Below are 13,543 nucleotides of genomic sequence, written 5' to 3' on the forward strand. Positions count from 1 at the left end.
CTGTAGATGGTATAAACCCAAGACTGGCTTGCAGCAGAATACTCCTTTTAATTGTAAATAGGAATATCTGGTTTTATACTATTCTTGATTCCAAATTCATCAGATTGGTGGATTTGCTAATGGTTCAAAAGAGCCAAACTGTTTAAATGATTAAAGGCCGTTTTTCCAAGTCAGCATAGGACCGTGTGAGCAGGGGAGGGTTAATACCAGTAATTCTGTGGTGTCAGAGCACTGTCCGTGCTGTACTCATAACAGAGATTAATTCTCCCAAAACAGGAGTTGTGCATGGAAGATGTGCCACGAAGAGGCAAAACATATACCATACACATACCAATGACCATTGCATACTTCACCGGATCTTTCTGGAGTTTTTTAATAGTTGTCTTTTTATGTAGTTGTCATGAATTAGTTTTTATTTCTTGTAGAAGTGAGGAATTAGTCTCTTGATTAAAGCCTGTGATTCTTTTGACACAGTATTTGAGCATCTTTCTTCTTAAGAGTCTTTCCAGAAGCCTCTTTTATTCATAACATATTCGAAAACATGAATACCCTTCCCAATCAGTTTTTCATGGTGCAATTTTATCATGAGTCAATTTGATATGCCAGTTTTTCCATTGTTTTACATAAACCTAGAAATCTAAGGCACTTAGTTCTTTGTCTGTGATGCTGGAGTTAATCAGTCACACAAGTATCGAGCTAAGCTATAAAATAAGATGACCCTTCTGCTCTTTTAATCTTTATCCTATGAGTGTGTACTGACTTCAGAGCAATTATTTAGGATTTTAATTAGTATGAAGGAGGACACAATTGGAGCTGTGGATTTTAGAGTGTATTAAGCCACTTAAGTCAATAGGAGCTGGCCTTTGATTTTAATAGGGCTGTTTTTTCATCCAGAAACTTTTAATTGAATAGAAAGCTTGTAATGCTTGCTTGAAAGTACTCAAAGTCATTTGAGCTGCACATATTAGTTAAAAAGTCTTAGCAACTCAGCACCATCAGCTAAATGTTTTTAAAAAGAGAAAGAATTTAAAAGCCTACAAGATGCTGATAACTGCTTTTACCACGTATTTATGTGCATAGACGTCTTCATGAGCGTGTGGTATGTGTATACCCAATGTATGAATTTGTTATTTTAGTATCAATTAACCTTAAGAATACTTGATGCAGCTGTCCCTTATACAGTCCCTATATAATGAACAAAAAGGGCTATGCTTTTGCTTGGTTTTTTTGTTGTTTTTTTTTTTTTTTTTTTTTTTATTTGGGTTTTATTGGGGGTGAGGGCTTGGTTGTTTTAACCTGTAATACTTTTTGCCAATTTAGTTCACTTGGAGATTTTGTTATAAATTTTAAAAAAAAAAAAAAAGTAAATAGGCTTTTTTAGAGAATGGACTCTGTCTTATGTCTCTTGTTTCAGTATATACTGAACTGTATTTTAGACTATCTGTAGAACCTCTTTTTTTAATTTGAGATTGCAATACCTTTCTTAGGTTATTAGCAGAATAAGCTGACTAGAAAGTATACAGGCAAAAAGTCTCCGTTGTACTCTACCAAATAGCATGCCACTTGCTGTCCTTTCTTTGTGTTAGTAGTACTGAGTAGTTGATTGTGAAGCCTGAACTCCAGCTACAGTAAATGGATAGTAACATATAAGATCAAGAGAATTAAGTTTGAAATTTTCTGGCCCAATAAATTCTGTTCATTATGGCTTTCAAGGAACTTCTCTTGACTTACAGTGGTGTCATGAACACCAGGATTTGGTTCTTTGACTTCACTTACCTATTCTTGTCTTGTTAGAATAACACTTGACATATTGCTTATACATTCTGCAGCTTTTTGAGGATCTTGTGATAGGAACCAGTTAGGTGATCTTAAGAAATCCTTGATATATGCTGCAGAACATTGTGGCTTTAAGAAGAGAAGGGAGCGGGTAAAGAAGCTCAAGACTTGCCACACTTGCATTTCTAGTCAAGCTATAAATACCATGATATGGAGCCTAACACAATGGGATCTTTATCTATTGTAGGTGTTCCCATTTAACTACTCTTACAAATTAACGGCTTATTTTTGTTACAGCATTACTGCATTAACTAATGTTTGCTATGCAAGATATTTACTCAGCTATTGAGTAGAGAACTTTCTTCAGTGAGGATGCATGTTCTGCAAGGCCATTTTCTGCAGGATTTAAGATTTGGTTGTTTCTTTGTCGTTTCTTACCCCTCTAAACATGTAGACATAATTGTTATCTATGAAAAGTCATCTTTGAGAGGACAGATATGTATGTTGCCTCTGTTGCTAGATAATCTTTCTGAAAGCTTCAGAGAGACATAAATACGCTATGTTAAGATTGTTGTAGCTATCCTGTCATGTCAATTGGAGGGCAGCTTGGATAGGTATGCAAGTTATTTCCAAATGATGAAACCCCTTTCACAGCAGCTGAGAGCTGGAGTAGGAGACATGTAGTGTGTTTCTTGGCCAGAACGTGTTACTAGAGAGAGTGCAGCAGCAGCCTAGGATAACTTTCTGTCAAAAATATCTGTTCTTTCTGTTCAAGTTTCAGTTGCCAAAAGTTGTTGTGCTGGTGGTGTTTTCACTTTTTTTTTTTCTTCCAAATTTGTATAGGAGAAGTTCAATAAATTGGTCAAGGGTTGATACAAAAGGGGAGATAGGAAGAAAGGAGGTTAAGTAGTCTTTCATTAGGTTACCATTCTCTCTCTCTGATGCTCTGCGCTCACTTACACAAACTGTTCTTGGTGAGAAGGATCCATTTCCATTAAAATCTCTAGTGATAAAGAAGGATTTGTACACCAGAGAAAGCTATGTAGTGTGCAAAATTTATTATCAGTCTGAAAGGTTACTTGGAATAACAGGACAAATTCTGTGCATCCAAAACTTTGTGTTTACTTAGGTGCATATTCATACTGTGTTGTATCTGCCTTGAGTCCAGCAGAAAGACAAGTCTCCTAGCAATGGTAAAACAAGCTGACTTTCCTGAGACCCTTACCAATTTTTATACGGCAGCCTACCTTTGCATTAGAAACACACAGTATAGCTGAACTTTTTAGTAACAAATAAAAATAACCTGCATCTTGTTTATTGTATGATTATAAAAAATGTTGTTAATTTTACATTTCTTGTGGTTTGATTCTAACAATTGTGGTAGACAATATTATTCATATGCAGAGGGTCAGGTATGTTTGCTGCCAATAATTTTCATTACAAAGTCTGCTTTTCAACTGGAGTAAGCTTAAGTCAGAAATGAACTGGCATTTTGGCACTTGATACAAGTGTAAAGCTGTGCCCTCGGGAGTACATTACCTCATAACAGCTTTAGATTGCTTTAGAAAATGGATACATTCACTGTCTTACTAATAGGATAGCTGTAATTCTTTCTGTATTTGCAAGACTTACTTTATTACGGTTTTAGAAACATAGGGCAAATAAATGATGTAACAATGATACTGTTTTAAAGTTGGTGTAGCTACACTTTTTCACAGGAGCTACATGTATCTGAGAATCACATACCTTGTGAGTCTTTAGTACACAATTAAATATTCTTACATTACCTTAATTTAACTACAGGGTACTTGGTGCTTATCTAAAGCAACATCCCCAAAAATGCATCACTTGTCAAATCCTCTTCAGGCTTTGGAAGAAAAATACATACAGTTTGTACTGTTCATGCTTATTTCTGTTAAGTAGGAAGCCTGCATTTAGGGCTGCTTCTTTTTTTTGCTTGTTTGGTTGGTTTTTTTCTTCTTATTAAGTCTAAGGGGTGAAAATGCTACCCTCTAAAGCATCTGAATATAATTAGGTAGTGCAAGAGCTTTTCTTCCTTTAACTGAAGTATTAGGAAGCTTACTCAAGGTCATGTACTGAATGGTTAAATTTAGCGTGGCATCACTCTTTGTTGGAGGGCTCTGTGATATGAGAGAAACTTGATGAAGTCTCTTAGTGATAAAAAGTTATTGATTTGTTCATGATCTTCACCAACACACTTCTCTGAGTGGCTTATTTATTAAAAAAAAAAATACTGCTGTGTTGCAAAAGGTCCACAAAACACCAATTACAGACATCTCTTAAAGCTTGTTCTTGTTCTCTCTAGTGAAACTATCTTCATCCCCTTGATGTGGCGGTTATATTCCCATTAGAAGAGTGGGGGGTTGTGTGTTTGTGGTTTTTTTTTAGGGACAGTAATAATGAAATTCAGGGGGGTTAGTCAAACAGCATGTGATTTACTGACAAGATGTGCTGGTGATACCAAAAATTCATGGAATGTTTTCATGTAAAGTTGTTTTCGATGTAATCCTTGGCATAGCTAGAATTAATAACAACTTGATGAGATGAGAAGTTCTCTAATGATCCCCTTCTATTAAAGTATAAGATTAGTTGCATGCTTGTTTGGGAAGGGGCTTCAGGACAGGCAATTACGAAACAAAATAATCAAGTCTTTATACTCATTGTGCCTTACCCGTGTCACACACAGGGAATATTTTATTACTAGTAATGATGTTCTTTGCAGAAGATAATTCAAGAATAGACAGTGCTGTTACAGTAACTAGGAAAGCAGAAAGGTACTGCTCTGAGCAACTTCTAATCAAATAAGCCAAAGCCTAGGAGGAATAAAATTCAATCCAACTAAATAATACGATGTCGGTTAACTTACAGCATTACTACCTTGCTTAAATTGCATTTTGACTGCATTTGTCAGTATATTGCACTACTAGCATGGTAAAATAATGCACACAGCCGCTCACATAGAATCTGTCCATGCTCAAGGGAAACCAAATTCTCTGTGTCCTCATTTTAGGGTGTTGCATAGATAAGATTCCTGATAGTCAGCTGTAGCTTTCAGTAAATAAATCATAAAGTAAGTTTTTCCTGACTAATGCTAATTGTATTGTTTAAGACATTACATTATTTGCGTTGCAACCATATACAATTTCTTGCATTCTTCCCTGTTCTTTTCACAAGTGGGATTTTTGTGAAGAAAAATACAGAATCATATTGTTCCACTTCCATTACATCAGGTTGTTTTGGATTTTTTTTTGTCAAAATGCTACATAAAACTTGAATGTTAATATTGAGTGGAAGTTTTTTAATGTTTCCTTCCATTATGTATTACTAATCCAGTTACCTACTTCTTAAATATTCATGCTAGAGTTGTTCATTCTTAAACTTAGCTGTGGTCAAAAAAGATCCTGTCCTGTTGGCATTGGAACCAAATGAGATTTTGCTTTTCAAGTCAATGGCACCAGAATCAAGCCATCACTTTTTTGTCATTCTCCACTGTTACCATCTTTTTTATTATTATTATTATTATTATTCATGGCTCTTGTTTCTTCATGGCTTCGGTTCTTAAGAAAATTTATGGAACAGTGGTCCTGATACCAAGACCTATGGCACTCCTTTCTATTAATCTTATCCTGTAGTAAGAATCGGCTGTTTATTTCTTCCCTTTGTTTCAGGTCTCAACCATTTCTTTTTTTTTTTTTTTTTATTCTGTCGGGACTTTGCTTCTCACCCATGGTTACCAAGTTGCCTTAATAGCCTCTTGTGATGAACAAAATACCACATCTATAAATCTTTCTGTCTCAATTCATCCACCGTTTCAGTAGATCTGACCTTGAGAAGTTGTACTTGAGCTTTGAGGGCCTCCAGATATTTGACTTCTCCCATGTACAAAATGTGGCCATATTCCAGACAGCTGTGCATTTGTAGACAGTTGAACAAAGCAGTATTCTGTCCTAACCTGACTAAACCTGCTGAACTCTTACCTTCCTGGCTTTCTTCTAACTTCACCTACTTCCAGCTTGGGGGTGTTTTATTCATTGAAAAAAGACCAAATGCTGTACAAATGTTGTTATAAAGGGTACTAGTAAATGTATCTGGGGCAAAATGCTGGGCCAAGTTTTGCTTGTATGAGAGTATACACAGTACAGAAAGTTCATAGGTTTTTTTCTAGGGGAAATTGCTGCTTTGTCTCTGCTCTCTTTGCATACCTACAAATCTATGAGGACAGCTTTTTATATTTTTGCTGGGGATTTTACCTTATTTATATTTTGACATATGAACTGTGATTCAACAGCAGAAAGATAGCTTCCTTTCTCATGCTGGATTCTTTTTGGTTATCACCCTGTTGCTGATGAATTTTAAATGTCCATCACCAAGTCTAAGGAATAAAGAAAAATTTGGCTTTCTATCACTGTTTAATAATTAAAGCCTTTATTAATATAATCAGAGGCACTTTATGTGTATGCTTTTAAATTTCCTGTTGTCATTAATACTTTTAAGTGTTACAAGCTCGATTGCCCACTAGTTGAAGAAATTACTTGTAACCAGTTTGAAATTAACAGAGAAGCAAGCTCCAGGATATTTAACTGTTGTCTTTCACCATGTTTCTGTAATGTAGAAAAATGTTACCAAACTCGGGGTGGGAGGAAGAAAGCTGACTTGTATCTTTCAACCTTCATGTAGCCGATTTTAGTCATCATACTTTTTTTTCCGTGCCAGAGTTCCCCTGGCATAGTTCTGGCAGCATTGAATGGTGATGTCACATGCTGCTGTAACCTAAATTGCAGTAGTTCCTCATGCCTCCAAAAGGGAAGGAGGGAGGTACTGATTCCTAAACTTTCTCCATTTCTTCTAATGTTTATGCCAAGCACAGAGAGCGATACAAAAATCCTCCTTGCAGAGGGGAGAGAAAAAGGAAAGACATCTTTGTGGCTTTACATCAGTTTTATAACTGTGAGGTCTGTTCCCCAGGCTTAACGCCTGAATGGAAGTGCTTTGCATTCTAATACATACTATTCTAAGGTTGAATGTGCAATGTGAGAGGAGGGACTACAAGAAATGTTGTTTGTCTTGGAAACCTTGAGAAAATACATTTAGATGATGTGAGGGGGGAAGAAGCATTTGATCAGAAACATTCTTTATTGTTCAGTTTTAATGTGCTCTACTGATAGCTGGGCTGCTGCTGTCCTTTGAACTCATGAATGCAATTAGTTAGCAGTGGGACACTGCAAGTCTCTGACCTTGCAGTGTCACGTGGTATTGGAGGAGTAAGATCTTGTCACGATTCACAATTGCACTTATTCTGTGAGTAGTCTGGTAGGTATAAAGGGCACTGCTGTGATGTCAAAAATTAGCCATCAGATTGAACATAATCTTGAATTAGGATCTCACAGTGGTGTTTTATTGTACGTACATTTTCATCTTGTAAGCTACAAGTCACTATAAATTGCAGTTCTTTTTATAATCTTTTCTGTAATGTTATCTTTACAGTACTCTAAGTGTTTTTTAATTACTGGTCTCATGATCCACTACATGTTTAAAAATTGCAGTCCCTCTACTTAATTTTAAGTCAAACTTTCAAGCAGGGATTATTATGATTATGTCCTACGTAAGTACAGAGTATGAATTTAGTATTTTTTCCTTTTTATTGTTCTTTGTGGAAGTTGTTTGGAGGAGGAAAAAATTGTCACAGTTCTGTCTCGTTTATTGTGAAGTGTAGTCTTTGTCAGATAGTTTAAGATGTATTAAAGGGGAGGAAAAACATTATTTGCTGTAGATAGTACATATCCTTATTAGTTATGAAGTTAAAAGTTCTATCAAGGTATGATCAGTACTAGAAGTCATTTCAATTGAGTTAACAGAGGGAATAGAATGAAAATAATTTAAAACTGGTTCACACCAGCAATTCTTTGTGCACTATTAACTGCTAAGATCTAGTCACAAAACATTATTCTGAGAAGAAAAGGTTTAGTGAACCCTAGAAATTGGATTTGATTTATGCCAGAAAATCTGCCTTTTCACTGCTTGAGATTTCTATGGAAGGAAGCCACAGTCTTTTACCAAATGGTTTCTAAGGTAACATCTTATAGCAGAGCATCTGAAACCAATTTGGTTGTTAATGAGAAATAGTTCTCACGGCGGTGGGAAAGCATGGAGTGAAAGAAAAGGCTTCAAGATTTGGCAGTCTGTCTGTAAAGGCATTTAAATGTGTGCTGCTGCTCTGCTTATGAAATTTCTACATGGATTAAACATTCATAATTGCCTTTCAAATGTATAGGCGACTTCCCAGAGTTGTCCTTCCCTATAAAATTTAATCAAGAAGTTAAATGATAAAAATATTTGTATGCAACAGCTGAATAATTTAAATGGCTGGCACTTTCCAGTGGAAACCTCTTTACTCCTGCAGGAAAAATATTTGCATTTTTTGGGTGATAGTGTATTTTTGCTGCAAGAAATAACATTAGTGAATTGGTGCCGTGTCAGAGCTATAGCATCCCACTGATGATAGATGCTAGTTGCAGACTTTCTGGGCTTGCTGTGAGACACATTCTGAGAAGTTCTTTTATACTCCCTTTTCTAACGTTCTGACTAGATAAATGGTAGGTCAGTGACCAGAGATACATGCTCATTTTACCTTGGATGATCTGAATATCCTTTACAGTCAGAGCCTCTTTGGGATGGAGGGAATAGAGTGCTTCTGTCAACAATGGCTCATTGCCATTTCTTCCTTCCTCTCAGGAAGAGAGAAAACTAGCAATTCTGGCTTCCCTTTCCCTGGATACATAATAAATATGTAATGGCTCTCTCCTACCATTTTGCATTGCGACAAAACTGTATTCCTGCATTCTGTTCCTTGGTGCCTGAGTAGAATTGCAGAGTTTAAAATCATGCTTGCCTACTTTTCTTCCTCATGTTATTGAATTCTAAGCATCTATTCTGAGTCACACAGGAGAAAAACGGTCCCACAGTGACTGCTTTGCACTAAGCAATGTATTTGGAAAAAAAAAAAAAAAGAGAAATATTGACAAAGTAAAACATATATATAAAAGTTAATATCCATAATCCAGGTAGGGTTTGCAGAAGCAAGAGAAACTTCATTTTGTAATCTCTAGACTCTCCATAGGCCAGGTCTATTAACAGAGTTTCATTAGCATAGTGATATTGTTTAGGAACATGAAAATACCACATGCATACAGTACAGCTGTAATGCCATAAAATGTGTTAAATACAACAAAGACCTCTGTCACCAGTTTTCTGATTAACCTTATGCCAGTATGGTGTTACAATATGGGAGTACTTGCCTTACTGTGGTGCTGGCAGGACAGTCCTCGCTGTCCTTTGAGGCTTGCAGAAGTAAATTCATGTCCGTACTTCAACTACTGAGGCTTATATTGCACCATGTTTGTACACATCAACCATCAACCTCTATCAGCACCTGTTTATTGGCATTACAGCACTGCATTGGCATTTTTGTGCTGTAGTCTCACAAAATGCAATTATTTGTGCAACTTTTATACAGCTTTGATGGTCTTAAATGACTGAGTTTTAGATAAACCTGTGTGCTACTTTAGTTCTGGCCAAAGCTTTGGTTATATAATACACATTTGCATAGTACCTTTCTGTTGACATTGTCCTGCTGGTTCTTCTAGAAGCCCGTAGTCTCTATAGGTTCCATTTCTGCAAGGGCATCTGCTCCATTATGTATATATTAAATGCCATTCTTGCACTCTGCATAAAATGTCCAAGTTATTTTGTAAAAGTTATTGTGATTAAATTTGGATCCCATGACTTGGAATACTCTGTAGGCACCTTATGAAAATTGTAAGTATAATAGCCTCATAAAGAGCTTGACTTCATTTGATTTCACCTGCTGCAGAGGAAAGCCTTGCACTCTACAAAAGAAGAGAGGATGCTATGAATCCTTTGTCATATGATACTAAATATGATTTTCAGAATAACTGACCCTGTTAAGTAAAAAATATGCCAAATTATAGCAGTAAGAACCCTGGTTCTAGTGCTGTGGCTATAGAAAAAGTTAGTGTCACATTACCTGGTTGTCTGAAAGCAGCTCTAGGGATGGTGCTGGGGAACATGATGGAAAGAAAGGCTCCAGAGGCAAGTTCATGGAGAAGGTCTTTCTGATCATTTGGTAGTTGGCTTGAACACAACTGTGATTTGATTTTTGTTTCTTGGTTGCATTTTGGATTTTTTCGTGTTTTAATAAAAACACTGAATAAGTCAAGTCATTTAGCTGCTGCTGCTAAACAGGGAATTTTTCTTGCCCAAAATTTGCTTGCCCCTTGCCTGAAATATGTGTTTTTCCTTCTGGGGTGTTGTTAAAGTTCATTAATAATTCTAAAACTATATACTTTTTGGGCTATTTTACAATCTGAATCAACTTGTCAGAGGATCATATGAATACAGAAGTAGGTGAAGGAGGCAGTAAGTCAGTAAGCAAGGGCAGCAACTAAGGATTGTCTGTCATTGAGCAATTCCATAGAAGAGGCATATGGTTTTGTGAATGGATTAGCAATAAACCTTGAGATGTGTTATATGTTCATTTGCTCTATGTATAGGCAACACTTTGTTTTATTATCAAATTTTCTCATAATTTAATTGGCAAAATCAAGTTGTGTTGACAACAAAAATTTGAATATATTCATAAGATACACTGTGTGGCCTTAATATTGATGTAATATTGAAATAATAGAAATAAAACTATTAGAACAAGGTATTTCAAGCCTATTATGATATACAATACCATATATACACGATAAGTTTGTAAACATTGATAAAAGGATGTTTGAACTTTTGCTTTTAAGAGTTCTTAAGTGATTACTTGGAGATAAAGAAATCAGAAAAGGAATGGGCATTTTTGTAGGTATGTTGTTTGTCAACGATTTTAATGTGCTGAGCACTGATGTCAAAAGATCATTAATCTCTGATAGGATCTCTAAATATCTCGGCTGTGGTTTCACTAGCAGGAACTCTTCTAATGTAAATGATTCCATTGATTTCAAGTAACCAAAATTATTCATGTCACAGAACATTTTTATATACTCAGTTAAATAATACTTTCACATTTCACAAAGAACATGAAGACACGCTCTTCCACAAAGGGAGGGAAAAACCAGGAAAAGTAGGTCCTGATTCTCTTTTGAAAAACTGCTGGTGCTTTGTGTCTCTGTAGTTCTGCAGCTTCCATGAAGGACAGAAAGTTTAATGAGGCTGAGGGTCAGCTGAGATGGTGCATAAAACTCTGTGTGTGTGTGTGTGTGTGTTAGTATTTTGGTGTGTGATTTGTCTTACATCTTGGTGGTGGGTTTTACAGTTTGTTTTTTTTGGGGGGGTGAGGGGCAGGAAATTGGGCGATGTTGATTTCGGGGGGGGGGGGGTGTGACAGTGTTGCTGATTGGGTTTTGTTTGTTTGGGTTTTTTGTTGTTTATTTGTGAGGGTTTCCCCTCTGTAGCAACTGTATTGTGAACAGGATTCTGCCTTCCTAATAGTCTTTGAAACTTTCTTTGGATTATCAGAGCACATTGCTTATCCCAGTTTTGATAGCAGTGTTTTTCAGGATATCAAGAAAGTGATGAGTAATCATGACAAAAACCCAATGTAACTAATTAAGCCTAGTTTTCAATTGATTTGTGTCTTTTGACCTATCCATATCCTTGTCTCTACCAGCCACCAATTTTCAAAAAATCTGTAGGAATGTAATTAACTTGGACATCTTCAGATCTGTCAAAATTTAGATTAGTGCAGTCTGTGAGAGAACAGTGATATTCCCCTGGGAAAAGAAGTTAAAATACTAGCTAAAAAATAAGGAGCTTTTCCAGACTTATTTATGTTTGACTTCATTTATTAAAAGGAATTCCTCCTTATCAGAGAATCAAAATATATTAATTCACTATTTTTTAGAAGCAATAAGGGGATGCAATGGGTGCTAGTTCATATTAGTTTTAAATGTGAGATTGGATTTTGTCTTTAAATGTACATGCACAGTGTGAATTACATCTCTGTGAACAAAGAATAATCCCAAACATGTAAGAATGTTAATGTGTTCAAATCATATTAAACCCATATTTAAAATTTAAGTCTGTCCACCTTCTTTTGTCATCCTTCTGCATTTATGAATTGTAAAATAAGTCTAGAAGCTGTTATGTTGGTTGCATAATTACCTTAGAAACCTGTTGTTCATTATTGAGTTGGGTTGCAAAGTGGTAATATTAAATACTTGTTAAGCATTCTTTTTAATTACTGTTCAGTGCATCACTAGTGTTGTAGTACATTTTTAGGCATAGAAGCTGAGATAATTCTCTCCAGACTGATTTTGGTCTCTATTTCCTGTGAAACAAGTGTGCTTGCCATCACCGCTTAGGAAACAATAACAAAATTATTCTGAATTTTCCTTCTTTCCTGTTCTCTCCCTTTAACTTAAAGGGGTTAAAAAAAAAAAAAAAAAAAGTTGTTTGTCCTAAATGTTCTTACTGAAATCCATTATGCATGAAGAGTCTGAGTCCATTTGCAAGACCTCTAAATGAACTCCATTCATTCTGTGCTTAGAAATGTCCGTTCAGCCAGAAACAGACACAATAGTTACAACCTCATTTATTTGGCACCAGTACCAGCTTATTAAAAGTGAAGGAGTGGTTATGAAAAAGTATAGTAATTTGTCTATGCTGGTTATATAATTCTTTAATAAAAATCCTTCAGGATCTGAATAATATAATAATTGTATGTGTATTCTTTGCCCATAGTTGCAATATAGTAGCAATGCATTCATCTAAAATTCTTAAACATTCATCAAGGTTTTGAAATGGCTATTTTTAAAATGAAAGTTGATCTGGCTTGACTTATTTTCACGTAAAACAAGTTACAGGGATATCTGTTTCTAGGCGACTTAGAAATTAAGTCAATTATTAATCACAGTTAGTGGCTATGCGTAAAAAAGCTTTGAAGTTTTGTCTTTTAAAACATTAAAATTTTTTACATTTGGAAGGTAAAATATTTATGATACACACGTCAAAATTGTAGGAATATAGTGTCATAATTTCATCACTTTAAAATCCATGAAGATAAATCAAGGATTCAATACTCTCTATTTTGTAGGTCATAAACTTAAAGCGGGAGTTGTCCCATTGTCATTAGCAGAATGTCATTATCCTCAGGTGTATGTGTGTGACATCAGCCAATATAATATTTATAATGATTTGGAGTGGTGAGTAAGATTACAGAGTTATCACAGTCTTTTCTTCTAGGATTACAAATGAATAAAAATATTAAGCACTTAGGAGAACCTGGCTTGCCTTACATGCAGGTAGGACTTTTGCAAGTTGTCATTCTTGCTTGCATTGTTACAATGCATGTGAGAAAGTCATGCAGACTCCTGTGGGTGTTCTCTCTCCAGTTCAGGTATGGGAGGTTCCAAGGATGAGTCTAAGGTGAATCTGTGTATTTTCATTTGTTTCCTTTTTCTGATAGTCTGGGTAGCCATATAAATTTCGTAATTTCACAATATGCAGGTAGTGTTTGATGGAGAAATAAGTATTATGTTTGCAGGGAAAGAGAAAGTTAACAGCAGATACAAATTTCACTTTATATTGTTCTTCTTTCACCTGGAGTCCTTTATTTATTTGGATTCAGCAGTGGCTGAAGACTGTGTTGATGTCAGCGGTCACAACTGTAACAGGGCCCTTCTGAAACTGATGACCATTTGCATGCTAGCTATTGTTTATGGTACTAGGGCCTTTA

At 35.7% G+C, this 13,543-nt stretch overlaps 1 protein-coding gene across 7 annotated transcripts in view; it reads left to right on the forward strand.

The window, feature by feature from the left end:
• LOC308071562 (putative oxidoreductase ZK1290.5) overlaps positions 1-13,543 on the forward strand; it is a 51,570-nt gene that overhangs the window by 1,340 nt on the left and 36,687 nt on the right. The window lies entirely within an intron of this gene.

The sequence above is a fragment of the Falco punctatus genome (genome assembly GCF_963210335.1).
Source record: "Falco punctatus genome assembly, chromosome: 11".
NCBI lineage: Eukaryota > Metazoa > Chordata > Aves > Falconiformes > Falconidae > Falco > Falco punctatus.